The following is a 27,524-nucleotide window of genomic DNA, read 5'->3' as shown; positions in this document are numbered from 1 at the left end:
GAGGCGGGCAGATCATTTGAGGTCAGGAGTTCAAGACCAGCCTGGCCAACATGGTGAAGCTCCATCTCTACTAAAAATACAAAAATTGGCTGGGCACGGTGGCATGCGCCTGTTGTCCCAGCTACTAGGGAGGCTGAGGCAGGAGAATCGGTTGAACTCAGGACGCGGAGGTTGCAGTGAGCCAAGATCGCACCACTGCACTCCAGCCTGGGTGACAAAGCAAGACTCTGTCTCACATTAAAAAAAAAAAAAAAGCGTAAGTGGCTGGAATGGAAATTCTCCTTCAGAAAAGGATGGTAGGCAAGTGGAAAAAAAAGAAAAAGCCCTGGTACAGCAAATTCATTTGGAGGAATAGAGTCTGTCATTTACTCCATTGGTTCAGAGTACCAGAAAACCAGAAAAAGGGAACAGAAGATAGCACCTCTGGTGAGCAGAATCATAATGTATGGATGCTGGAAAAACACTAGAATTGGGCTCAGAATTGAATGCTACCAATTGTAGATCTAAGAAGGATTTGTTATAGAAGACAGAAGGGGGAGAAGCCATGCATTTCAATTTTGTAAGTTCTCTTATAGATAACTCTCTTATTTGCAAATGAGTAAATAAAACACACACACAAACATACACAACATAATCCCTATAAAAAAGAATGCAGAAGAAGTGAGGAAGTTTGTTATTCTAAAAATTAAAATTAAAAGAAGCAGTAATTTTCTATAGATAATCTTCACAAGAGACAGAAGTCATTGTTAGAAAATTTTGTGTGATATTTTGTTCAGGTGCAAAATTAGATTTCCACACAAGATGATCAGAGAGCCGTAAAAAAGAGGGGGAAAAAGGAGACATGACAAAATAATGGGGAATAAATTTAGATCTTATCAAAATAATTATGAAATTGCCATATCCCCTTCCCACAAATGTTGCCTGGCCCAGTTGGTTTTATGGGTGCATTTTGCCAAAATTTCAAGGAATAGATAAGTTCTAACTTATACAGATTGTTTCAAAATATAGAAAATGAGATAAAGCTGTCCTAAATCATTTTCTAAAACTATTATAAATCTAATTTTCACAACTGGATAAGATCAGAAGAAAAAATTAAACTGTTGGTCCCGCTTCCTCTAAAATACAGATGCAAAATTCTAAATGAAATATTAACTGAATTCAAAATATGTAGTTAAAATTATATCATGATCATATGGATTTTCCACAGGAATTCAAATAAAATTTGTCATTGTAATTCAACATACCAAGTAACTAAATTAGAAAATCATATGAATCTATCAATGGATTTTTTAAAAGCATTTGGAAGAGACTGACCTCAAGAATGACTGAGTAAAGATGTCTGAAAATTTGCTCCTTCAAAAAAGCAATAACAACGACAACAACAACAACAAAAAAAAAAAAACAGAAAAAAATGTGGAAAATCGAAATTTTAGAACTTTGGAGAGTAACTAAAGACTTACAACAATCCAAGGATCATTTATTCAAGAAAATGGCTGGGCTGGGTGCAGTGGCTCACACCTCTAATCCCATCACTTTGAGAGGCTGAGGTAGGAGGACCATTTGAAGCCAGGAGTGTGAGACAAGCCTGGGCAACATAGAGAGTCGCCGTTTCTACCTAAAATCAAAAGTTCACCAGGCATGGTGGTCCTCACCTGTGGTCCCAGCTACTCAAGAGGCTGAGTAGGGAAAATTGCTTGAAACTGGGAGGTCAAGCCTGCAGTGAGCTATGATTGTGCCACTGCACTCCAACCTCCTAGACAGAACAAGACCCTGTCTTGAAAAGAAGAAAGAAAAGAAAATGGCTGAACATCAATATGAACAGTATGCTTTGTGCTGTTTCCCTTGCCCTGTTTACATCTTCCTCTCCCATGGTAGTCTTGAAAACCAATAGCCTGGCAATCATGGTAACTGTGAAAATCAGCATCCTAGCAACACTGGAGGGTGCCAACAGGTTTGGAGCTGCCCAAAAGCCCAACTCTAGGGAATTGTTATTTGATGTGTCTAGCACTTTCCTTGGTAAACTTCATTTGCTGAACTCATATTTATCTGACATGATTCAGTGTTTGGTAAGTGAGAACAATCTTTTCCTGAAGCATTTAGTGTTCACCATTTAACATTGCAGCTGCCTGTAGTATTGAGAAGAGTTGGAGCAAACAAAAGCTGACCAAACAACATAAAAGTAAAATCTGAGGAATGAAATGTTCATAAAGGCTTTGAAAAGCTCCAACTGGATGCTTGAAAATCCAGAAAGCTACAGGCATGTACAGAGCAATGCCCAGGAAAGACCTAAAATGACCTGACCTGTCACCTCCAGATCTGAACATGAGGTTCTGTATAAGCAGGAAGTAAAGGCCAAGGTGGAGCTGTAAATTGCCTGGCTGAATGTTAAAGGGATGCACAGCACGCAGAGTCCCTCAGCAAAGGCTGGAAAATTACTCACAAGCTATTTAAGTACTGTCCAAATAATAGCTAATTATTAGGCTATCTAAGCAGAGACTTCAGTAGCCACACACAAGACAGAATATAGACTTTACAGAACTAGTTTAGGAAAGCCAATAAACAACCAAACAGCAACAATAACAACGAAGAGCAACAACAAACTTGGGAGTGGGATTTGATTCCCATAGTTAAATTATTTTAAATCCATGAACTGTTCTCAAGAAAAAATTATGAGACATTCAAAGAAAGTATGGCCTACACAAACAGGGAATAAAAGAGCAGTTAATAGAAACTATCCTGAGGAAGCTCAGGGATTGAACTTTCTAGATAAAGACTTCACATTGTTTGTTGTAAATCTGTTTAAAGAATTTAAAGCCATGTCTAAAGAACTAAAGGAAAGTATGAGAAAATGTCTCCCCAAAGAGAGAATATCAATAAAGAAATATGATGAATTATTTTTTAAAACAAATAGATGTGGTGTATGGGGTATATGAGTAATCTCCAGGTCTTCAGCTCAATTTTCTGTGAACCTAAAACCACTCTAAAAGTTGATTTCATTAAAAAAATAGAAATTTTGGCATTGGAAAATAAAATAACCTACAAAATTTCATTAAAGGTTCTTAACAATACATTTGAGTTAGCAGAACAAATAATCAGTGAATTTGAAGTTTCATCAATTGAGATTATCTAATCTAAGAAAATGAAAGAAAAAAGAATGAAGAAAATAAGTAAATCTTCAGAGACATGTGGAACACCATCAAGCATAGCAACACACACAAAATTAGTCTTAGAAAAGAAAGAGAAAAAAGTAGAAAGAATATTTGGAGAAATAATGGTCAAAACAACAATCTAAACATCCAAGAAACTCAGCAACCTCCAAATATGATCCACTCAAAGATATCCACACCAAGACATAGCATAATCAAACTGTCAAGAGTCAAAGACAAAGAGAGTATCTTTAAAACAGCAAGAGGGAAGATATTTATCACATTCAAGATATCCTCAATAAAATTAACAATTGATTTACCTTCAAAACTAAGGAGAACAGAAGGCAATGAAATGACATATTTAAAGTGCTGAAAGAAAGACTGTAAACTGATTGCTGGTCCAAGATGGCTAACTAGATGCAGCCAGGAGGAACACCTTCCACTGCAGGACTGTGGCATCAGGAAGACTGATGTACTCCTAGCAGATCTTCAGACAGAAGGCATTGAGAGAGAATGGAGAAAGGACACAGATACTAGGCTAAAGCGGAAGGAAGCTGGGAACCCTGCATAAGGTTAACACGCCCTGGAACTCATTCCCGTCCCTCCACAACTGAAGAAAGGGTGAGTTGAACAGGCAAGGAGCAACACTCTCTCACCATAGGCCTCTGGAATCCTGGCAGGAGGGGACCTCTTGTCCATTGTAGACACTTGAGATGGCAAGAAGAGCTTCTTAGAGTAAGTGGCAAAGGCAGAACTCCAGCCTGTACAGAGCTCAGAGGGTTTGGTACAGGAGTCTATAGTGGAACACAGCAAGGGACACCCATCCCCTAGGCTTGACTTTCTCCCATAGGAGACTTTAGCCCTAGGCGAGCTGTTGGACCTAAACTCTGCAGGGCACTCTTGCCAATGAGATGGACCAATCCAACTGGTGAATCCCCAGTCTGTGGGCCTCTCCTGGGGCCCCAGCCCAGCCATGCCTCTTGCAGTACAGCCTCCAGGTACCTCCTGGGGCCCATATCATAGTTCCTGCACTGGAAGNAAATTGCCATATCCCCTTCCCACAAATGTTGCCTGGCCCAGTTGGTTTTATGGGTGCATTTTGCCAAAATTTCAAGGAATAGATAAGTTCTAACTTATACAGATTGTTTCAAAAATATAGAAAATGAGATAAAGCTGTCCTAAATCATTTTCTAAAACTATTATAAATCTAATTTTCACAACTGGATAAGATCAGAAGAAAAAATTAAACTGTTGGTCCCGCTTCCTCTAAAAATACAGATGCAAAATTCTAAATGAAATATTAACTGAATTCAAAATATGTAGTTAAAAATTATATCATGATCATATGGATTTTTCCACAGGAATTCAAATAAAATTTGTCATTGTAATTCAACATACCAAGTAACTAAATTAGAAAAATCATATGAATCTATCAATGGATTTTTTAAAAGCATTTGGAAGAGACTGACCTCAAGAATGACTGAGTAAAGATGTCTGAAAATTTGCTCCTTCAAAAAAGCAATAACAACGACAACAACAACAACAAAAAAAAAAAAACAGAAAAAAATGTGGAAAATCGAAATTTTTAGAACTTTGGAGAGTAACTAAAGACTTACAACAATCCAAGGATCATTTATTCAAGAAAAATGGCTGGGCTGGGTGCAGTGGCTCACACCTCTAATCCCATCACTTTGAGAGGCTGAGGTAGGAGGACCATTTGAAGCCAGGAGTGTGAGACAAGCCTGGGCAACATAGAGAGTCGCCGTTTCTACCTAAAATCAAAAAGTTCACCAGGCATGGTGGTCCTCACCTGTGGTCCCAGCTACTCAAGAGGCTGAGTAGGGAAAATTGCTTGAAACTGGGAGGTCAAGCCTGCAGTGAGCTATGATTGTGCCACTGCACTCCAACCTCCTAGACAGAACAAGACCCTGTCTTGAAAAGAAGAAAGAAAAGAAAAATGGCTGAACATCAATATGAACAGTATGCTTTGTGCTGTTTCCCTTGCCCTGTTTACATCTTCCTCTCCCATGGTAGTCTTGAAAACCAATAGCCTGGCAATCATGGTAACTGTGAAAATCAGCATCCTAGCAACACTGGAGGGTGCCAACAGGTTTGGAGCTGCCCAAAAGCCCAACTCTAGGGAATTGTTATTTGATGTGTCTAGCACTTTCCTTGGTAAACTTCATTTGCTGAACTCATATTTATCTGACATGATTCAGTGTTTGGTAAGTGAGAACAATCTTTTCCTGAAGCATTTAGTGTTCACCATTTAACATTGCAGCTGCCTGTAGTATTGAGAAGAGTTGGAGCAAACAAAAAGCTGACCAAACAACATAAAAGTAAAATCTGAGGAATGAAATGTTCATAAAGGCTTTGAAAAGCTCCAACTGGATGCTTGAAAATCCAGAAAGCTACAGGCATGTACAGAGCAATGCCCAGGAAAGACCTAAAAATGACCTGACCTGTCACCTCCAGATCTGAACATGAGGTTCTGTATAAGCAGGAAGTAAAGGCCAAGGTGGAGCTGTAAATTGCCTGGCTGAATGTTAAAGGGATGCACAGCACGCAGAGTCCCTCAGCAAAGGCTGGAAAAATTACTCACAAGCTATTTAAGTACTGTCCAAATAATAGCTAATTATTAGGCTATCTAAGCAGAGACTTCAGTAGCCACACACAAGACAGAATATAGACTTTACAGAACTAGTTTAGGAAAGCCAATAAACAACCAAACAGCAACAATAACAACGAAGAGCAACAACAAACTTGGGAGTGGGATTTGATTCCCATAGTTAAATTATTTTAAATCCATGAACTGTTCTCAAGAAAAAATTATGAGACATTCAAAGAAAGTATGGCCTACACAAACAGGGAATAAAAGAGCAGTTAATAGAAACTATCCTGAGGAAGCTCAGGGATTGAACTTTCTAGATAAAGACTTCACATTGTTTGTTGTAAATCTGTTTAAAGAATTTAAAGCCATGTCTAAAGAACTAAAGGAAAGTATGAGAAAATGTCTCCCCAAAGAGAGAATATCAATAAAGAAATATGATGAATTATTTTTTAAAACAAATAGATGTGGTGTATGGGGTATATGAGTAATCTCCAGGTCTTCAGCTCAATTTTTCTGTGAACCTAAAACCACTCTAAAAAGTTGATTTCATTAAAAAAATAGAAATTTTGGCATTGGAAAATAAAATAACCTACAAAAATTTCATTAAAGGTTCTTAACAATACATTTGAGTTAGCAGAACAAATAATCAGTGAATTTGAAGTTTCATCAATTGAGATTATCTAATCTAAGAAAATGAAAGAAAAAAGAATGAAGAAAAATAAGTAAATCTTCAGAGACATGTGGAACACCATCAAGCATAGCAACACACACAAAATTAGTCTTAGAAAAAGAAAGAGAAAAAAGTAGAAAGAATATTTGGAGAAATAATGGTCAAAAACAACAATCTAAACATCCAAGAAACTCAGCAACCTCCAAATATGATCCACTCAAAGATATCCACACCAAGACATAGCATAATCAAACTGTCAAGAGTCAAAGACAAAGAGAGTATCTTTAAAACAGCAAGAGGGAAGATATTTATCACATTCAAGATATCCTCAATAAAATTAACAATTGATTTACCTTCAAAAACTAAGGAGAACAGAAGGCAATGAAATGACATATTTAAAGTGCTGAAAGAAAGACTGTAAACTGATTGCTGGTCCAAGATGGCTAACTAGATGCAGCCAGGAGGAACACCTTCCACTGCAGGACTGTGGCATCAGGAAGACTGATGTACTCCTAGCAGATCTTCAGACAGAAGGCATTGAGAGAGAATGGAGAAAGGACACAGATACTAGGCTAAAGCGGAAGGAAGCTGGGAACCCTGCATAAGGTTAACACGCCCTGGAACTCATTCCCGTCCCTCCACAACTGAAGAAAGGGTGAGTTGAACAGGCAAGGAGCAACACTCTCTCACCATAGGCCTCTGGAATCCTGGCAGGAGGGGACCTCTTGTCCATTGTAGACACTTGAGATGGCAAGAAGAGCTTCTTAGAGTAAGTGGCAAAGGCAGAACTCCAGCCTGTACAGAGCTCAGAGGGTTTGGTACAGGAGTCTATAGTGGAACACAGCAAGGGACACCCATCCCCCTAGGCTTGACTTTCTCCCATAGGAGACTTTAGCCCTAGGCGAGCTGTTGGACCTAAACTCTGCAGGGCACTCTTGCCAATGAGATGGACCAATCCAACTGGTGAATCCCCCAGTCTGTGGGCCTCTCCTGGGGCCCCAGCCCAGCCATGCCTCTTGCAGTACAGCCTCCAGGTACCTCCTGGGGGCCCATATCATAGTTCCTGCACTGGAAGACTGGGTCTGATGGGCAGAGACCTCCAACAGAGCAGCCCTGCATGTACACATTACCAGCCCACCCATGCCCTCTTCCCACTGTAGCCTCCTCCTTGCCTCTTGACCTGCACGCACTCACCCACAGCCACTCCCCACATCGCTTTGCTGGCACCTACGTACACAGGCAGACCTTGCCTTACCTTCTCCACCAGCCCCACCAGAGAACATGTACACATGCACCCTGCCCCCATGCCATTGCTGCCAGTATGAGTATACCTCACCTTGTGCCCCACCCCCATACCACCGTGGTTGTCAGGGTGTTGGCATGCATGGAGCCCACCAGCCCCACCTCCACCAGCACCCCTGGCATTGGCACTGCTGCCAGTATGAAACAAGGCAAAGAAAACAATGGATCAGCTCCCACCCTGAGCAACCACCAGCACCCATGGGAATGTGCACAGAAGGCACATACAGTCTTGAACCCACCAGCACCCTGTCCCGGAGCTATCACCACCACCAGTGCAAACACACACACAGTCACTGGTGGGGTCCCTCTCCCCCTCAAGCCAGATTGCCACTGCCACTGCTACAAATGCCTATGTAGAGGCTGGCACCCTGACACCCACTAGCACCCTGCTACAGCTGACAAGCATGCTGCACCACTGCTAGCACATGTGAAGGAGGATGAATCCTGCTTCTGCTGCCCTACAAGGCACTTGGCTGGCACCACCTATGTGAGTGTTGTGAGCAGCAGGCTAGGAGTATCTCCGCTTCCCCGATGCAGCAGTTCCTAACCTCAAGTAGCTACAGAACAAAGCCAGGGTCAGATACAAGTCCCCAAGAGTTACAGCATGCAGTCTAGAAGTCTTGAGCTCAACCTTGGCCCCCTAAAATCTTTCAGAAGCAAAGCCAGTCAATTGAACCCATCTTATACCACAATCAAACCCCAAGGTTATCAAATAGGATACAAGAAAGAAAAAAAAAAAAAAAAAACACTCCATCCAAAGGATAACAACTTCAAAGATTGAAGGAATATCAACCCATAAATGTGAGAAAGAACCAGGCAAGAGCTCTGACAACTCAAAAAGTCAGAGTATCTTCTTTCCTCAAAATGACTGCACTACATCTCCAGCAAGGACTCTGAACTGGGCTGAGATGACTGAAATGACAAAAATAGAATTCAAAATATGGATAGGGATGAAAATCACTGAGATGCAGGAGTATGCTGATGCTTAATCCAAGGAAGTTAAGAATCACAATAAAACAACACAGGAGCTGACATACAAAATAGCCAGTATAGAAAAGAAGATAACTGACTTTATAGAGCTGAAAAACACACTACAAGAATTTCATAATGCAACCACAGTATTAACAGCAGACTAGACCAAGTTGATGAAAGAATCTCAGAGCTTTAAGACAGGCGTTCTGAAATAACACAGTCAGGCAAGAATAGAAAAAAGAGAATGAAAAGGAATAAACAAAACCTCTGAGAAATATGGGGTCATATTGGTGTCCCTGAAATAGCTGAAAAGAGTGTAAGCAACCTGGAAAACATACTCCAGGATATCACCCATGAGAACTTCCCCAACTTATCTAGAGAGGCCAACATTCAAAATCAAGAAATCCAGAGAACCCCAGAAAGATACTCCACAAAAATATCATTCCCAAGACACATCAGATTCTCCAAGGTTAAAATGAAGAAAAAATGTTAAAGGCAGCTAGAGATAAAGGTCAGGTCACCTACAAAGGGAAGCCCATCAGACTAACAGCAGACTTCTCAGCAGAAACCCTACAAGCCAGAAGAGATTGGGAGCCAATATTCAACATTCTTAAAGAAAAGAAATTCCAAGCCAGAATTTCATATCTGGCCAAACTAAGCTTCAGAAATGAAGGAGAAATAAGACCCTTTTCAGACAAGCAAAGGCTGAGGAATTTCATTACCATGAGATCTGCCTTACAAGAGCTTTTGAAGGAAGTGCTAAACATGGAAAGGAAAGATTGTTACCAGCCACTACAAAAACACACTTAAGTACATAGACTAGTGACACTATAAAGCAACCACACAAACAAGTCTGCATAATAACTAGCTAACATCATGATGGCAGGATCAAATCCACACATATCAATACTAACCTTGAGTGTAAAGGGGCTAAATGCCCCAGTTAAAAGGCACATAGTAACAAGCTGGATAAGGAACCAAGGCCCATTGGTATGTGTCTTTGAGAAACCCATCTCACATGCAATGACACCCATAGGCTCAAAACAAATAGACAGAGAAAAATCTACCAAGCAAATGGAAAACAGAAAAAGGAGGGTTTGCAATCCTTCTTTTGCAGACAAAACAGAATTCAAACCAACAGAGATCGAAAAAGACAAAGAAGGATATTACATAATGGTAAAGGGTTCAATTCAACGGGAAGACTTAACTATCTCAATATACATGCACCCAACCCAGGAGCATTCAGATTCAAAAAGCAAGTCCTTAGAGACCTTCTAAGAGACCTAGACTCCCACACAATGATAGTGGGAGACCACTGCTCTACTGACAGTATTAGACAGATCATTGAGACAGAAAATTAACAAAGACATTCAGGACCTGAACTCAACATTGGACCAAATGAATCTAATAGATCTTTACAGAACTCTCCACCCCAAAACAGCAGAATATACATTTTTCTCATCTGCATATGGCACATACTCTAAAATTGACCACACACTGGGACATAAAACACTCCTCAGCAAATGCAAAAGAACTAAAATTATACCACTCTCTCAGACCACAGTGCAATAAAAATAGAAATCAAGACCAAAAAAGTCACTCAAAACCGTACAATTACACGGAAATTAAACAACGGGCTCTGGAATGACTTTGGGGTAAATAAATGAAATTAAGACAGAAATCAAGAAGTTCTTTGAAATGAATGAAAACAAAGATACAATATACCATCTCTGGGACACAGCTAAGGTAGTGGTAAGAGGGAAATTTATAGCACTAAATGCTCATGCTGAAAAGTTAGAAAGATGTCAAATCAACAACCTAACATCACAACTAAAAGAACTAGAGAAGCGAGAGCAGACCAACCCCAAAGCTAACAGAAGGCAAGAAATAACCAAAATCAGAGCTGAAGTGAAAGAGACTGAGACACAAAAAATCATTCACAAGATCAATGAATGCAGGAGCTGGTTTTTTGAAAAAAATGATAAGATAGGTAGACCACTCCCTAGAATATATTAGAGAAGAGAGAAGATACAGATAATAAACACAATTAGAAATGACAAAGGGAATATTACCAGTGACCCCACAGAAATCAAATAACCATCAGACTCCTGTGAACACCTCTATGCACACAAACTACAAAACACAGAAGAGATGGATAAATTCCTAGACACAAACACACTCCCAAAATTGAGCCAGAAATAAATTAAATCCCTGAACAGACCAATAATGAGCTCCAAAACTGAACTGCCAAGGCAATCCTAAGCAAAGAGAACAAAGCTGAAGGCATCATGTTATCTGACTTAAAACTATACTGCAGGGCTATAGTAACCAACACAGCATGGTACTGGTACAAAAACAGACACATAGACCAAGGGAACAGAATAGAGAGCCCAGAAATAAGGTCATACACCTACAGTCTCTGATCTTCAACAAAACTGACAAAAACAAGTAATAAGGAAAGAACTACCCATTCAATATATGGTGCTGGGATAACTGGCTAGACATATGCAGAAGACTAAAATCGGATCCCTCCCATAAACCATGTACAAAAATCAACTCAAAATAGATTAAAGAATTAAATGTAAAACTGAAAACTATAAAAACCCTGGAAGACAACTTAGGCAGTACCATTCTGGACACAGGAATGGGCAAAGATTTAATGACATAGATGCTAAAAGCAATCATAAGAAAAGCAAAAATTGACAAATGGGATATAATTAAACTAAAGAGCTTCTGCACAGCAAAAAGAAACTATCAACCAAGTAAACAGACAACCTACTCAATGGGAGAAAATATTTGCAAACTATGCACCTGGCAGAGATCTAATATCCAGCATCTACAAGAATCTTAAGCAAATTTACAAGAAAAAAAAAATCCCTTTAAAAAGTGGGCAAAGGACATGAACAGACACTTTTCAAAAAGGAGACATAAATGTGGCCAATGAGCATGTGAAAAAATGCTAAAAATCAAACCACAATGAGATACCATCTCACACCAGTAAGAATGACTATTACTAAAAAGTCAAAGAATAACAGATGTTGTTGAGGTTGTGGAGAAAAGGGCACTCTTATACATCGTTGGTAGAAGTGAAAGTTCAACCATTGTTGAAAGCAGTACGGTGATTTCTCAAGGAGCTAAAAACAGAACTACCATTCAACCCAGCAATCCCATTACTGAGTATACACCCAAAAGATTATAAATCATCCTACCATAAATACATATGCACATGTATGTTCTTTACAGCACTATTCACAATAGCAAAGACATAGAATCCACCTAAATGCCCATCAGTTGTAGACTGGATAAAGAAAATGTGGTACATATACACCATAGAATACTACAGCTGTAAAAAAGAACAAAAACATGTCCCTTGCAGGAACATGGATAGAGCTGGAGGCCATTATCCTTAGCAAACTACTGCAGGAACAGAAAACCAAATACCACATATTCTCATTTATAAGTGGGAGCTAAATTTTGAGAACACATGAATACAAAGATGGAAACAACAGACACTGGGGGCTACTAGAGGGTGCAGGGCAGAAGAAGGGAAAGGAGAAGAGGAAAATATCTATTGGGTACTAGGCATTGTACCTGGGTGATGAAACAATCTGTACAACAAAACTCTGTAACATGAGTGCACCTATGTTACAAACCTGTACATGTAACCCTGCACATAGGTTCAAACCTGCACACAGTTCACTAAAATAAATTAAAAAAAAAAAATAAACAAGTAAAATGAATTATCCTTCTACTCCATTAATTACAATTATTTTCTAGACTCTAATTGATTTTGACTTTGTTTCTGTTAACTATTCTGAAAAAAATAACACATTTGAACTAACATTCTTATCCTAAATGACTCATAGGTTTAATTTTATACTTACGAAGGTCCTCCTAATTATTTACAAGAAAAAATACTATAACTCGATAATTCTATATGCAGCAAAATTCTCTTTCAAAAGTGAATGAGACATTAAGACATTCCCAGACAAACAAAAACAAAGAACTTGTCACAGGCAGAATTACCCTACAACAAATACTAAAGGGATTCAGTCCTTCAGACTAAATAGGACACTAGACTGTACCTGCAAGAAGAAATAAGAACAAAGGTAAGTATAAAAGATAGTATAAATGCATTTCATTTGTGACTTGTTTCTTCTAATTTAAAAGAAAATCACATAAAGTAGTAATTTAAAAACTCTGTTGACTGGCTTATGAAGTATAAAGATGTAATTTGTATGATAATAATAGTGCAAAGGAGAGAGGAGAGAAAAAAGCTATATAACAAAAAATTATTGTATGCAATTGAAATTAAATTGATATTAATCAAAAGTAGATTGTTATAAATTAAAATGTTCTTCTCCATGTTTATTGCAGTGCTATTCACAATAACCAAGCTATAGAACAAAATTAAATGTCCATCAATGAATAGACAGATAAGGAAAATGTGGTATATATACACAATGGAACATAATTCAGCCATAAAAAGAATAAAATTGTGTCATTTGTGCAGCATGGATGGAATTCGAGGCCATTATGTTAGTGGAATACGCCAGGCACAGAAAGACAAATATTGCATGTTCTCACTAATATGTGGAAGCTAAAAAAGTTGATCTTGTAGAGATAGAGAGTAGAATTATAGTTACCAGAGGCTGAGAAGTGTAGAGGTGAGGGATGAAGAGAGGTTGGTTAATGGGTGCAAACATACACTTAGATAGACAAAATAAGTTATATATGTATAGTAAAGTGACTACAGTTAACAACAATTTATTATATATTTCAAAATAGCTAGAAGGGGAAATTTTAAATGTCCCCAGCACAAAGAAATGGTAAATATTGAGGTGATGGATATCCTAAATACCTTGATTTTATCATTACATATTGTATGCATGTATCAGAATACCACTGTGCCCCATAAATACATATGGTTATCATGTATTAATCAAAAATTTTAAAATAAAAAAGTTAATCATAATTCTCAGACAACTAAGAAAATAACTCAAAAATATATAGCAAAAGAAACGACTAGGGAATTAAAATAGTACACTAGAAAATATCTATTTAACACAAAAGAAGGAAGTAATAGAATAACAGAGAAACAAAAAGACAAATTATATGGAAAACAAATAACAAAATACCAGATGTAACTCCTACTTTATGAGCAATTACGTTAATAGTAAATGGATTAAATAGTCCAATCAAAAGGCAGAGATTGTTAAAATGGTTTAACAAAAGAAGCCAACTATATGCTCTCCATAAGAAATACAGAATAGATTCAAAGACACAGATAGATTAAAAGGAAAAAGATAGAAAATGATATGCCATACAAACAGTAACCAAAATGGAGCTGAAGTGACTATTCTAATCCCAGAAAAAAAAGGCTTTAAGTACAAAATAATAATAGAGACAAGTAAAACATTTTTAAATAAGAAAAGGGTCAATTCATCAGGTAAATATAGTAATTATAAACAGAGATGTACCGAACAACAAAATACATGAAGCAATAACTCAGAAAACTGAAGGAAGAAATAGATAATTCAACATTATTCATTGGATAATTAAGTATTTCACTTTCAATAATGGATACAACATCTAGACATAAGAACAAAAAGGAAAGACAGTATAATGGTAAATTTTACCTTATGTGTATTTTGTCAAAATTATAAAAATTGGAGGAAAAAGCCTCGAACAACACTATTAAACAACTAGACCTAACACATATCAACAGAATACTCCACCCAACAATAGCAGAATACACATTCTTCTCAAGTCCATATGGAACATTCTCCAAAACAGGCCATATTTAAGGCCACAAAAAGAAGTCTCAATAAACTTAAAATTATTGAAATAATATGAAGTATGTTCTCTTACCACAACAGAATGAAATAGATAAACTATTAGAACAAAAAATAGTACTCAGCAAGGTTGTCAGAAACAAGACCATCCTATGAAAATAATAGCATTCCAGCACCAAATAGAAAATTTACTTTAAAATAATACATAGTTAGCAACAACAACAACAACAAAATCTAAAAGGCCTTCTTACACCCAATTACCTCTGATCGGTGCCCCACCGGCCCCACAGACTACAAGGGCCTCATGGGTCTTGACCACCTCCTCAATGCTGACCTCCTTTTTCATCCCAACCCCAAAGGTTCTACCAGCTGTGGCTGCCTTCTCAGCCATAACTACTTTCTTGACCCCAAACTTGAAACCCCCAAATTTCTGTTTATCTGAAAGGAAAGGAAGAAGAGGGAAAGAAAAGGAAGGGAAGATGGAAATTTCTTTGTTAATGTGGTATGGAGATAAGAGCTCATTTAAAAAAAGTGAGAGAGACTGATTTATGCATTGCTGAATTAAAATGTCTGCTGAATTTATACCTTTATTATGTTTTCTTACAAAAGTTATTTTAAAAAGAGTAGGAGAAATTATAAGGAAAATGCATAAGACTTGAAGGACTCCTGGTACCAACTTCTACAATAGCTGGGACTCTTTTGTCAGAAGCTCAGAAAGCAACTTCCAGCATCTTAGGCATGCAAGAAAAAGTAATTAATTGGTTAAGCATCATAGATTCAATGAACCAAGTAACACACAGGCCACCAGGGAGAGTTAGAACCAAACAGTTCCAAACATCGCATTGGCAGGGCATTCATTGCAAATGTGCTGACTGAGTTCCAACAGCATTCCATCCTTGGAAGACTTCTCTCAAGATTCAGAATTCCACAGAGTCTGATTGGCCTATGTTGATTTCTGTGTTCATCCCTTGACCAGAAAAGCAGAGAAACAATGCTTTTGAGCTTCACTATTTAATAGATATGGGGGAACTTCTCAAAGGAAAAGGGATAACTTTACTAGAAGGGGAAAGATGTACTGGGTAGACAGAAGCAACAAATACCTATCACATTTTCTATGACAGTAATTATGCTCACTCAAGGCAGAAGCCAACCCTCCTAGTGGAGAATTGCACATACCATCTATGAAAAGATCACAACCCAGAAGGCATAAGCAAATGCCATGGATCTAATGAATAGGTGATCAGAAGACCTCCCAATAGTCTTGAAAGTACTGAGAACTGATTCCCTATTCTCTCACCTATGACGAGCCAGAGAGAACCATATTTTCTGGGCTTCCAAATGAATCCTATTCAAAATATTATTCACTGTGAGGCTAAAATTATTAGTCCTTAACCTATTACTTACAGTAGCCCTCTTCTAAGCTCTTATCTCCCTGCCTGTTGTTTGGCTTAGGAAATTCCTGCAGGATCTGCCTTGACTTTGAACCTTTTTTATCTCACCTTATTTCTCTTATTCTCACTACATTAGTTAAAACAATATTCCCCTTTCCTGCCCAGACACATCAGACAGATACCACCAATAAGACCCTCCCTGCTTACTGGCAAGAGCATATCAAAAACAGCTAGACAGTTTCCCTAAAAGGAGACCATTAAAAAATTCAGAACCTAAAGCAAACTTCTGGGTGTAATTCATTTGACCTAGACTTCTTCAGTGAACATGCCAAGACCTTGTATGTAATGAAGCAGTACTGGTAGATTAAAAGCCACTCATGCCACTCTATTGTTTAAAGCCCTTTGCCAGAAATAGAACAAAACTCAGACTCTTTAGACTGGCATCAAAGTTGTTCACACTTGGACTCTAAACTCCCTCTCCAGCCTCATCAACCTACATCTCATGCATACTCCAGTACGCTACACTATACTATTTATTACTGCCCAATATTGCATGCATTTCACACCTCTATATATTCCTACCTGTTGTTCCTTTGGTGAAGCCTGTCCTTCGTATACTACTTCCACCTGGAAATAATCTTCCCATCATTTAAGATCTACTTTGTGTTATCTTCATCAGTCTTTGCCAGCAGGTTGCTTTCTCCTTCTTCCTTGTCAACCATGTTAATTTGTACATTCTTCTGGTTATTGCACTTATACTGTTTACAGACCTGCCTTTGTCATCAAATTAGGGATCCCTTGAGGTCAGATAACGAATTAAATCTACCCTTGAACTTCCAGCATCAAGCACAATGGTTGGTACATAGTAAGCACTCACTATATATTTGAACAGCGAGGAACTTAATAAATCCAACTTGAGATAAGTTACCATCCATCAAGTTTTGGGGGATTCTAAATACCCGAATAAACCGTGAAGGCACTCAACATTCTCAGAAATGAGAATGAATTAAAAAAATAGAATTTTTCAGTCTTTTGTTTGACAAAATGTTGCTTACATAGACATTATCTCTAAACAACAAACTCCGTACTCTAACCACGCTCAGAGATATCTGTGCAACCTGACACCTCTCCTATAATTCTTCTTTGTACTCACAAAGAAAAAACAGAATGTTTGAAACCATTTCTCTATTCTCAGAAAATATACCCCATGCATGTCTTCTCTAATTCCTATATATTACGTCAATTAATCATAGATCCACAGAGCTGAATTATAAGAGACCTTTTATACTCATCATTTTATAGACAGAATAACCAGGCCTAAACAGGTGAAATCACTTCCCCAAGGCCATAAAGCAAATCAGCAGCAGCCGCACTAACCTAAGTCTGTTGCTTCCTAATCATCTTACCAAATATTCCTACAGAGATAATAATTAATTCTCCCACCCACACATAAGTCTTGCAACCACTGGTTCACTTACAAATTATTCCAGGATAATTGTTAATAATTATTACTAAACATGAATAGGTTTGGATACTAAATTGTAAAATAACAGATAAACCTGCACACACAAGTATTGCCACTAGTACAAAACTCCATGACACAGTTGACCAGTGTCCAACTTAATCAATAGGATCCTTTAGTTTGTTTGTGTCATATATGTGTGCACATGTGTGTATATGATTTCCCCCCCGATTTCTATAAGCATTATACAAAAAAAAGGAAGTTGAAAATGTGAAGGCTTCTATTGTTGCACAGACATGTGACTCTTGTCTAAATGGCATTAAAATTGTTCAGACACTGAAATGAAAGCAAATGTGCCTGTACCTATCACATTACGTAGGAAAACCAATGTAGGCTGAGTTGCATGTCACCAAATGCCCCACATGTGACAAACAGAGAAAGTGACATAATCCAAGTATTCAGCAAAAGCAGCCCACAGTAACAAATGCATCATTTCTGAAGAGGAAGAGAGAGCAGATGGCTCAGCAAGCAATTGTGGAACAGCCAGCTTCCCCCTCCGCACCTCCAAAACCAAATTGCCTCCCAGTATCTGATCCTAGGCACTGGAGAAACTCAGAGGCAAAATGCTCAAGCACCACAGTAGCAGCGGCCAGGGCAGGAGTCTCAGGTCATGGTGCCCTGAGCTTGGACCCAGATGGCCTGAGTTCACAGCAAGATTCTGCTTGTCGCTTTTTATGCTACCTTAAACAAGTTACTTAATTTTTTGAATTTTATTTCCTCATCTGTGCTATATAAGATCAGTAAGACTCCATAATGTTCTAGGACATATTGACATGAAAGTGCTTCATGAACTACTAAATACTCAACAAATGTTAAACTTCATTAATTACAACGTACTGATTGGTTAGGACTAATACAAGCCAATCTGAAACCTAATAGCATATATCATACACAGTGTATGGAGAGCCCTAGCCCTAGTTGATCACGGCTTCACAGATCCTTTTTAAGAGTAGTCAGTGAATTGTGGTTCTCTCTGCTAAAAAGTCATCATGACTATCCTCCTATCTTAATGGTGGGATAAATCTATTCCATTCATTCCTCATTCAACAAGTATTGAGCATCCACTGTAAGCTACGCACTAGCTAAGTGACGAAAGATATAGTAGCTGAGGCTCTTTGAATGCTAATTTTCTTAAAGATAATTATCTCTTTTCTTTTATTGTTATTGCTTAAAGGGCAAACACCATGGAAAACAAAATAAATATTTAACTACATCAAGAAAGACTTGCGTCAGATATTTCTGGATTATTTGTTGCATCAGCCGAAGAAATAATAATGACTTATATTGCTAGTACTTTAAAAAAAAGCTACCATAGATGTTAACTGACCTAATTATCACACTAGCTGTATGAAATAAGAATGATTTCCCACGCTTATGAAGCCTAAATGCAAATCTGAGTCTAATACACTCTCCACTATACCACATGGTCTCTCGCTTTAACACCAAGGGTTATTAAGGTGGGAAAAGAAAAGTATCTTCTGGCAAGATAAATCATAATTATTTTCAATACTCTAGTGTACATTGTTGAGACAGAGAGATTCCAGACAGAGACCACACTGTCCTCAAACAGCTAAAACAGCTGTTTAGATAAAAATAGATAAAACAAGCATTAGAAAAGCCATAAAAGTGGGACTGAGTAATTTAAATAATCCCTTTTGCTACTGTTTTAATCCCACACAATACATTTATTTTATTTGTTTATTCACTGACATTCTGCTAACTGCAGGAGAAACTCCCAAAAGCTGAGACTAGACTGAAATAGTAGAACACTACTAATTGGTGGATCAATAAAGTATTCCATTCTGTTTGCGTAAATAGACATTTTGATGGCAATTCTTTGCTTTGATGGCAACCAAAATAGATTAACTGGATCTTTAATAGATGTATATTATAAAAGGCACAGACAATATGCCCTGAAGATGATCAATCTCGTATTGTGGCAGGTGGTAGAAATGGAGGAAGGGGAAAAGGAAGGGAAAAAACATTCCTGGAGCAGCTGTTGCATGTGGGTACCACACTGGGCACTTTACATATTTTAACTCTTTGCAGTTTCATCCTAACCCTACGTACAATTTTACAGATGAGGAAACAGAGGCTCAGAAAAGTTAAGACCAGTCCCATCTCTTCACTTGGCCCTACATTATTTTGAAAATACTCTGATGTAGAAAGGCCAGAGCACACGTGTGTTACAGAGGAGCACCTTGGCTCCTGATGCTCCTTAGAGAGGCCAGGACTTGTGTGTCATGATTCAGGGATTGGACTTACTCCAAGGTCACAGATGGTACACTTGAGATCCCCTAGCCTATGTACAGAGTAGTCCTCAAGAGAGGGAAGGGTAAAGATGAAGCCTTAGAAACACAAAATTAGGACATATAGAGGGAGAAAGAGAAATATGAGATGTGAAAGAACAACAAAAGTGCAAATCCATGGCAGTCAAGGATGTGTTAAGAAGAGTAGGTGGTCAAAAGCTATGATGGTCAGTAGAATAAAAGCTAAAAATTGACCTCAAGTTTTAGGATAAAGTCTCTATTATCCTGCAAGACCAGAATATCGGTAAAATTGGTGGAATTAACTCTTTTTTTAATGATTATAAAGCATGACAATTCATTTTATGATGGAAAACGGGGAAGCACATAAAAATACCCTTGAGCAATGTGGGGGTTAGGGGTGCTGACATACCCATACAGTCAAGAAGCCACATATAACTTTGGACTCCCCCCAAATTTAACTAGGTTAACCATGTTGACCAGAGCCTTACTGATAACATAAAAAGTTAATTAACATATATTTTTCATTTTGTGTGTATTATATACTGAATTCTCGTAATAAAGTAAGCTAGAGAGAACACATTATGAAGAAAATCATAAGGAAAAGAATATATGTACTAATATGTACTATTCATTAAGTGGAAGAGGATCTTCATAAAGGTCTTCATCCTCATCACCTTCTTGTTAAGTAGTTTGAAAAGGAGGAGGAAGAAGAGAGGTCAGTCTTGCTGTTTCATGGGTGGCAGAAGTGGGAAAAAATGCGCATATAAGTGGACCCACGTGGTTCAGAACTGTGTTGGTCAAGAGTTAATTGTTTAAAGGTGGGGGGAGGTAAAATCACCATAATTCCACCCTGACATGATTGACTTTTTAAAACATTTTTAACATTTCAGCATATTTTCTCCTAATGTTCTTCTGGGAACTTTTTACACAGTTAAAATCATACTGACTGTGTAATTTTGTATGCTATTTTTTAGTTTAACATTGTCTAGAACATTTGCCCAAGTCTTTAAAAACTCCTATCACTAATCTTGAATGCCACTGAACCATAGACATTGAGGGTAAGCTCAATGCTTTATTATTTTTGTATATTTCCATAGAAATCAGCACAGTCATTTTCAGAACAGAGATATTCAAAAAAATTGTTGAGGCCGGGCGCGGTGGCTCAAGCGTGTAATCCCAGCACTTTGGGAGGCCAAGACGGGAGGATCACGAGGTCAGGAGATCGAGACCATCCTGGCTAACACGGTGAAACCCCGTCTCTACTAAACACACAAAAAAACTAGCCAGGCGAGGTGGCCGGCGCCTGTAGTCCCAGCTACTTCGGAGGCTGAGGCAGGAGAATGGCGTCAACCCGGGAGGCGGAGCTTGCAGTGAGCTGAGATCCGGCCACTGCACTACAGCCTGGGCGACAGAGCAAGACTTTGTATCAAAAAAAAAAAAAGACAAAAAAAAAATTGTTGAATGGAATTGCAGCACCAGTGTACTCTCATCTTCCCTTAATTTACCAGTCATCTGATGCCTCTTGCCTAAGGTTCATTTTATGGTACATTGCGTTGGCTCTCAGGATGTTTTATATAATCTGTTTCAGGCTCTCCCTAACTAGATAGTGTGTGTCATAAGAGAAAGAAATTCATACCTTGAATTACTCTTCTATCTTTTGCTTTCTATCTTCACCAACAGTGCCTACCATAATGTTCCTTCCACAGAAGATAATTTAATCTCATTACATTAAAGATACATCTATAAAAATTCAAAGCACAGAATATGTTTTATTTATACTGGTGATGCTTCTAGCACCAATAAAGCCTTTATATGTTTTCCCAAAGCATAATCCCTAGACTCACCTCCTCTGTTTTCTTTCTTTCTCTTCCCTTTACAGTAGACTGAAACTGTATATACATATGTATAAATCAGAAACTACAACCTTCACGATCTTTTTCTGGAGGACAACTTTGTTGAAGAGAGATTACAGAGGGGCAAGAATGGAAACAGGAAGACCAATTAGGAGGCTATTGCAAAAATCCAAAATCTATTACTTCCAAGAACAGAAATTCATGTGTAGAAGTCATAGGTAGACATACGGAACGGGCTGCCTCAGGAGGCAGTGAGCTTTCTGCCACTGGAGGTGCACAAATAGAGAACCACTTGACAAGGACATGGACAAGGTTGGCCTTACAACCTAAAAGTCATTTCCAACTTTGAGACTCCATGATCGTTGCCTAGAGTATATCATGCCCTCAACAGCTTAATAACCCCACAAACTCTTTATTTTTATTATACAAGCACGGTAAAATCGCCATAGACGATCAGAAGTTAGAGATATTAGGTAAGCAAAAAGAAAAGAAATAAAAATACAGTTCCAACATCCAGATATAGTTATGATTAGGACCTAAGTACGTGTGTACGTGTGTGTGTGTGTGTGTGTGTGTGTGTGTCCCCTTCTATTACATTATCTTGTCAGATGTATCATTAGACACATGATAGAAAGCATGGGTCTTTTCCTAACTAAACAAAATTTCCATCTTTATGGTATTTTATAATCTTCTTTTAAAATTCAATATATAATGAATATATTCCCCTGTCAATTTATATTTCTTGCTAGAGTCAGAAACTTCCTATAACAGCCTTGAAGTAATGAGTTATATAAATAAAATAGAAACTGGCAAGATACTCATAGTCTTAGGAGATTTAGATAATGAGATAATATCGTTACTCCACAAATGCCACCCACTAGTTCTAAGTGGGATATTTGAACTGTCTCCCATTATAATATTTCACAGTCCTCTCCCAGTTTCAGCAGTCTTCCCTCCATCATCATAACAAGCTACATCCCATGTCAAGTGACAGGAACATAATCAAAAGAGAGTGAAGAAACATCCGTTATCCTAATTGAGCCTCAGAGGTCTCATCTTACCTTTCCCTTGTAATGCCTGGGCATCTTATGATATTATAACCATCATTCATCCCATAAGAGCTTCTAGAAGTTTCCAAGTGTCTCAGGTTTATTCATCATCTTAGCACCAAGGAGAACATCTCAGTAGGTCCTTAGATGTAGCATCTGTAGATTCATTTAACAACAAATGCTTATTGAGTATCTACTATGTGCCAGGCACCATACTCAACAATTGGGATAAAGCAGTAAGCAAAAGATGAAAAATATCTGTCTTCATGAAGCCTTCATTCTTGTTGTAGGACACAGACAATAAAAACTAAGTTGGTTATATGGTGATAGATGCTGTGGCAGGAATGAAAGTAAGAAAAGAGTATAAGTAAAGACATGAAGGAGGAAAGGGGATTTTAATTTTAAATAGCATGGTCAGGAATGTCCTAAATAAAAAGGATGACTTTAGAGCAAAGACCTGAAGTAGGGAAGGAGGAAGCTTCACGTGTATTAAGGGAAGAGCATCCCAGGCAGTAACCCCAAGGCAGGAAAGTACTTGGGCATGTTCCAGACACAGTATGGAGTGACAAGCTGATCCAGTATGGAGGCCAATGTGGGTGGAACAGAGTAAAGAAAAGGGTAATAGAAGATGAGGTCATAAAGGTAGCTGGAAGCAAGATCACATAGGACCCTGCATATCATTGAAAGTCTTGAATTTTTCTCTGAGGGAGGTGGAAACTATTGGTGAGTATTGAGCATGAGAGTGACATCGTATGACTTGGGTTTTTGAAGGACCCCTTTGTTGAGAGTAGATCATAGAGGGCAAAAGTAGAAGCATGAAGACCAACTAGGAGGATGGAAAAATCCAGGAAATGGTGGCTTGGAGCCATGTAGGGGGTAAAAGGCTGCCAGATTCTACATAGATTTTGAAAAAACAGCCTCAGGATATGGTGACAGTTTTGATATGTGTTGTAAGAAAGAGAAGAGTTAAGGATGTTACCAAAATGTTTGGCCCTGGAAACTGAAAGAATGGAGTTATCATGTACTGAAAGGGGAGCACTGTGAAAAGAATAGGTTTGCAGTGGAGGAAATTAGGAATTCAGCTTTGGACGTTAGAGTTGATTAGCCATCAAAGGGGAGCTGTTGAATAAATAGATGGATCTGTTTAGTCTGAGTCTTGGGGAGTTTAGGTTAGAAAGTTGAGAGTTATCAGCAAATAGATCAGGAGTATCCAATCTTTTAGCTTCCCTGGGCCACATTAGAAGAAGAAAAATTGTCTTGGGCCACATATAAAATACTCTAACACTAATGATAGCTAATTGAGCTAACAAAAAAATCACCAAAAAAATCCATAATGTTTGAGTTTTATTTTTTTATTTAATTTTTTTTTAGACAGAGTCTTGCTCTGTTGCCCAGGCTGGAGTTTAATGGTGTGATCTTGGCTCACTGCAACCTCCGCCTCCTGGGTTCAAGCGATTCTCCCGCCTCAGCCTCCTTAGTAGCTGGGACTACAGGTGCGCGCCACCATACCCAGCTAACTTTTATATTTTCAGTAGAGATGGGGTTTTGCCATGTTGGCTAGGATGGTCTCGATCTCTTGACCTCGTGATCAGCCTGCCTTAGCCTCCGAAAGTGCTGAGATTACAGGTGTGAGCCACTGCGCCCGGCCAAAAATCTCATGTTTTTAGAGAGTCTATTAATTTGTGTTGGGCCACATTCAAAGATGTCCTGGGCCACATGTAGCCCATGGGCTATGGGTTGGACAAGCTTGATATGGTATTGACAGCTGTAGACTAGGAGAGATAACTCAGATAGTAAGTGTAGATTTAAAAAAAACAAATAGGTCCAAGAACTGAACTTGGAAGCCTGCCAATATTTAGATGTCAGAGCCCATGTGGAAAAATCAGAAAGCATGAAAAAACATCAAACAGATACTAACACGCATAAAATCTTTATGCAAACTTCAGGAAAGGTAGAAGTCAAAAGTTCTAAGAAAAAGGAAAGTAAACATCAGCAGTTTGGTGATCTTAGGATGTGAAAAATGATACAAGACCATAACAGTGTCTGATTCTGGAGAATGAAAGGTCAGAAGTATCAACCAGAGCAGATTTGATCCTTGCCATGTAACAGTGACTTCAGAACACCACCATTAATTCCAGCTAAAGCCACTTCCAACAATATTCAACTATAATTTAGATTTAATCATCACATTATATCCCATTATATGAGTATTAAATAATTTATTTAAATAACTGCCTAATTCTGGACATTTACGTTTCTAAATCTCTTGGCTATTTTAAATATTTTTAATGAACATTCTTCTAACCACTTCTTTGCAGATATTATTATTTCTTTTAAATACATTTTGTTAAGTATAATTACTAGATTAAAGGTGGTACACTTTTTTAAAAAACTCCTAATATGTATTTCTGGATTGGCCTTCATAAAGATAGTACCAATTTACATTCCTATTAATGGGGTATAAGTGTCTTTCCACACTGTCTCCAACGCTAGATTATTTTCTTCATTTGTAATTGTTGGAAAATCACATCTCTTTCTTTCTCTTTGAATTTCTTAATTATTGAATTAGATTTTATTTTTCATATGATTATTGGTCTTTATATTTCTTCTTTAATAACTTGCCCATTTTGATTTACGAGATTTTTAAATAAATTAATGATTTTATCATTTTGACTATCATATACGTTGCAATTTTTTTTTCCCATTTTACCTTTTGCTTTTTTATTTTGTTAATATCACTTTAGGTGGATAGAGATTGCTAATTTTTATTTAGTTGAGTGTAAGCAATTTTCCTTTAGGACTTCTATTTTATTTTGGCATCATGGTTAGGAAGACTTTCTCACATCCAGCATTGTATAAATATTCACCCAAATTTTCTGCCATACCATTATGATGGCACTGTTTTTCATTTTAATCATTACCTCTCAGAAATTTATTTATTTATCTATATATTTTATTTTATTTTATTTTTTTGAGACAGAGTCTTGCTCTGTCACCCGGGCTAGAGTGCAGTGGCGCAATCTAGGCTCACTGCAAGCTCTGCCTCCCGGGTTCACACCATTCTCCTGCCTCAGCCTTCCGAGTAGCTAGGACTACAGGTGCCCACCATCACACTCGGCTAATTTTTTTATTTTATTGTTTATTTTTATTTTTTTTTTTTAAGTAGAGACAGGGTTTCACTGTGTTAGCCAGGATGGTCTCAATCTCCTGACCTCGTGATCTGCCCACCTTGGCCTCCCAAAGTGCTGGGATTACAGGCTTGAGCCACCACTCCCGGCCAGAAATTTATTTTAGGTAGGGTAGAAGTTCATTAGACTTCTAAAAGTATCTGAAACATGTCTCAATCAATTTAAAGGTTTATTTTGCCAAGGTTAAGGGCCATGGCCTGTTATAAAGCTTCAGAAGGTCTTGAGAACATGTGCCTAAGTTGTTTGCGTTATAGCTTGGTTTATACATTTTAGCAAGACAGAAGTTACAGGCAAAGACATAAACCAATATGTGTAAGGTATACATTGGTTTGGCTCAGAAAGGCAGGACATCTCAAAGTGTGGGAGGGGGATAAGAGGGGATGGTGCAGGGGTTCCAGCTCATAGGTGGATTCAGAGATTTCCTGATTGGCGATTCATTGAAAGAGTTAAGCCCTGCCTGAAGAGTTGAATTCAGCATAAAGAAATGCTTGAGTTTAGATAACAGGGTTGTGGAAGCCCAGGCTCTTGTTATGTAGATGAAGACTCCAGGTAGCAGGTTTCAGAGAGTATAAATGGTGAACGTCTCTTAACAGACCTTAAAAGGTGTCAGACTCTGCAGAAAAAAAACTTAATAAGGAAAGGAGATTTTCTACAGCATGCAAATTTCTCCCACAAGAGACAGTTTACAGGGCCGTTTCAGAATATGTCAAATAAACATATTTGAGGGTAAAAAACTTTGATATCTTTCAGGGCCTATTATCTTTCATATGATGCCACACCAGAGTAAGGTTGGAATTTGGTATTGTATCCGGAATTGGTGGGTTCTTGGTCTCACTGACTTCAAGAATGAAGCTGTGGACCCTCACGGTAAGTGTTACAGTTCTTAAAGATGGTGTGTCTGGAGTTTGTTCCTTCTGATGTCCAGACGTGTTCAGAGTTTCTTCCTTCTGGTGGGTTTGTGGTCTCACTGGCTTCAGAAGCGAAGCTGCAGACCTTCACGGTGAGCGTTACAGCCCTTAAGGTGGTGCATCTGGAGTTGTTTGTTCCTCCCATGGGGAGTTGTTCATTCCTCCTGGTGGGTTCATGGTCTCGCTGGCCTCAGGAGTGAAGTTGCAGACCTTCACAGTGAGTGTTATAGCTAACAAAGGCAGTGTGGACCCAAAGAATGAGCAGCAGCAAGATTTATTGCAAAGAGCAAAAAAACAAAACTTACACAGTGTGGAAGGGAACTCCAGTGAGTTGCAGCTGCTGGCTCAGCCCCACCCACAACCTGCTGATTGGTCCATTTTACAGAGAGCTGATTGGTCCATTTTGACAGGGTGCTGATTGGTGCATTTACAATCCCTGAGCTAGACACAGAGTGTGGATTGGTGCATTTACAATCCTCTAGCTAGACATAAAAGTTCTCCAAGTCCCCACTAGATTAGCTAGACACAGAGCACTGATTGGTGCATTTACAATCCTCTAGCTCCACATATAAGTTCTCCCAGTCCCCACCCAACTCAGGAGCCCAGCTGGCTTCACCTAGTGGATCCTGTGCCAGGGCCATGAGCAGAGGTGCCTGCCAGCCCCGCACCACAGGCACCTGCACTCCTCAGTCCTTGGGTGGTCAGTGGGACTGGGTGCCATGGAGCAGGGGGCAGCACACGTCGGGAGGGCTCAGGCGCCCATTGGGAAGGCTTAGGCCACGTGGGAGCCCACCGTGGGCGGAGTGGGAGACGGGTCGGGGAGAGGCGGGTGGGGGGATGGGGAAGG

General features: G+C 38.6%; 2 long non-coding RNA genes across 6 annotated transcripts in view; one reads left to right on the top strand and one right to left on the bottom strand.

The window, feature by feature from the left end:
- Nucleotides 1-23,148, bottom strand: part of LOC108513245 (uncharacterized) — a 137,917-nt gene extending 114,769 nt beyond the window's left edge. For all 5 annotated transcript variants that reach the window (XR_001880837.1, XR_001880834.1, XR_001880836.1 and 2 more), the window contains exons 1-2: nt 23,039-23,148; nt 22,594-22,737 (exon numbers count right to left, since the gene is read on the bottom strand). This is a non-coding gene — a long non-coding RNA (uncharacterized LOC108513245). The remainder of the gene's footprint in view (nt 1-22,593; nt 22,738-23,038) is intronic.
- An 11-nt stretch (nt 23,149-23,159) lies between these two features.
- The window catches only part of LOC108513246 (uncharacterized), a 27,098-nt gene continuing 22,733 nt past the window's right edge, over nt 23,160-27,524 (top strand). Inside the window, exons 1-2 of the long non-coding RNA XR_001880839.1 lie at nt 23,160-23,304; nt 26,520-26,636. This is a non-coding gene — a long non-coding RNA (uncharacterized LOC108513246). The remainder of the gene's footprint in view (nt 23,305-26,519; nt 26,637-27,524) is intronic.

Source organism: Rhinopithecus bieti, unplaced genomic scaffold, assembly GCF_001698545.2.
Source record: "Rhinopithecus bieti isolate Rb0 unplaced genomic scaffold, ASM169854v2 scaffold_32229, whole genome shotgun sequence".
In the NCBI taxonomy this organism is placed as follows: Eukaryota; Metazoa; Chordata; class Mammalia; order Primates; family Cercopithecidae; genus Rhinopithecus; species Rhinopithecus bieti.
This window is presented reverse-complemented; position numbering and strand designations above follow the sequence as displayed.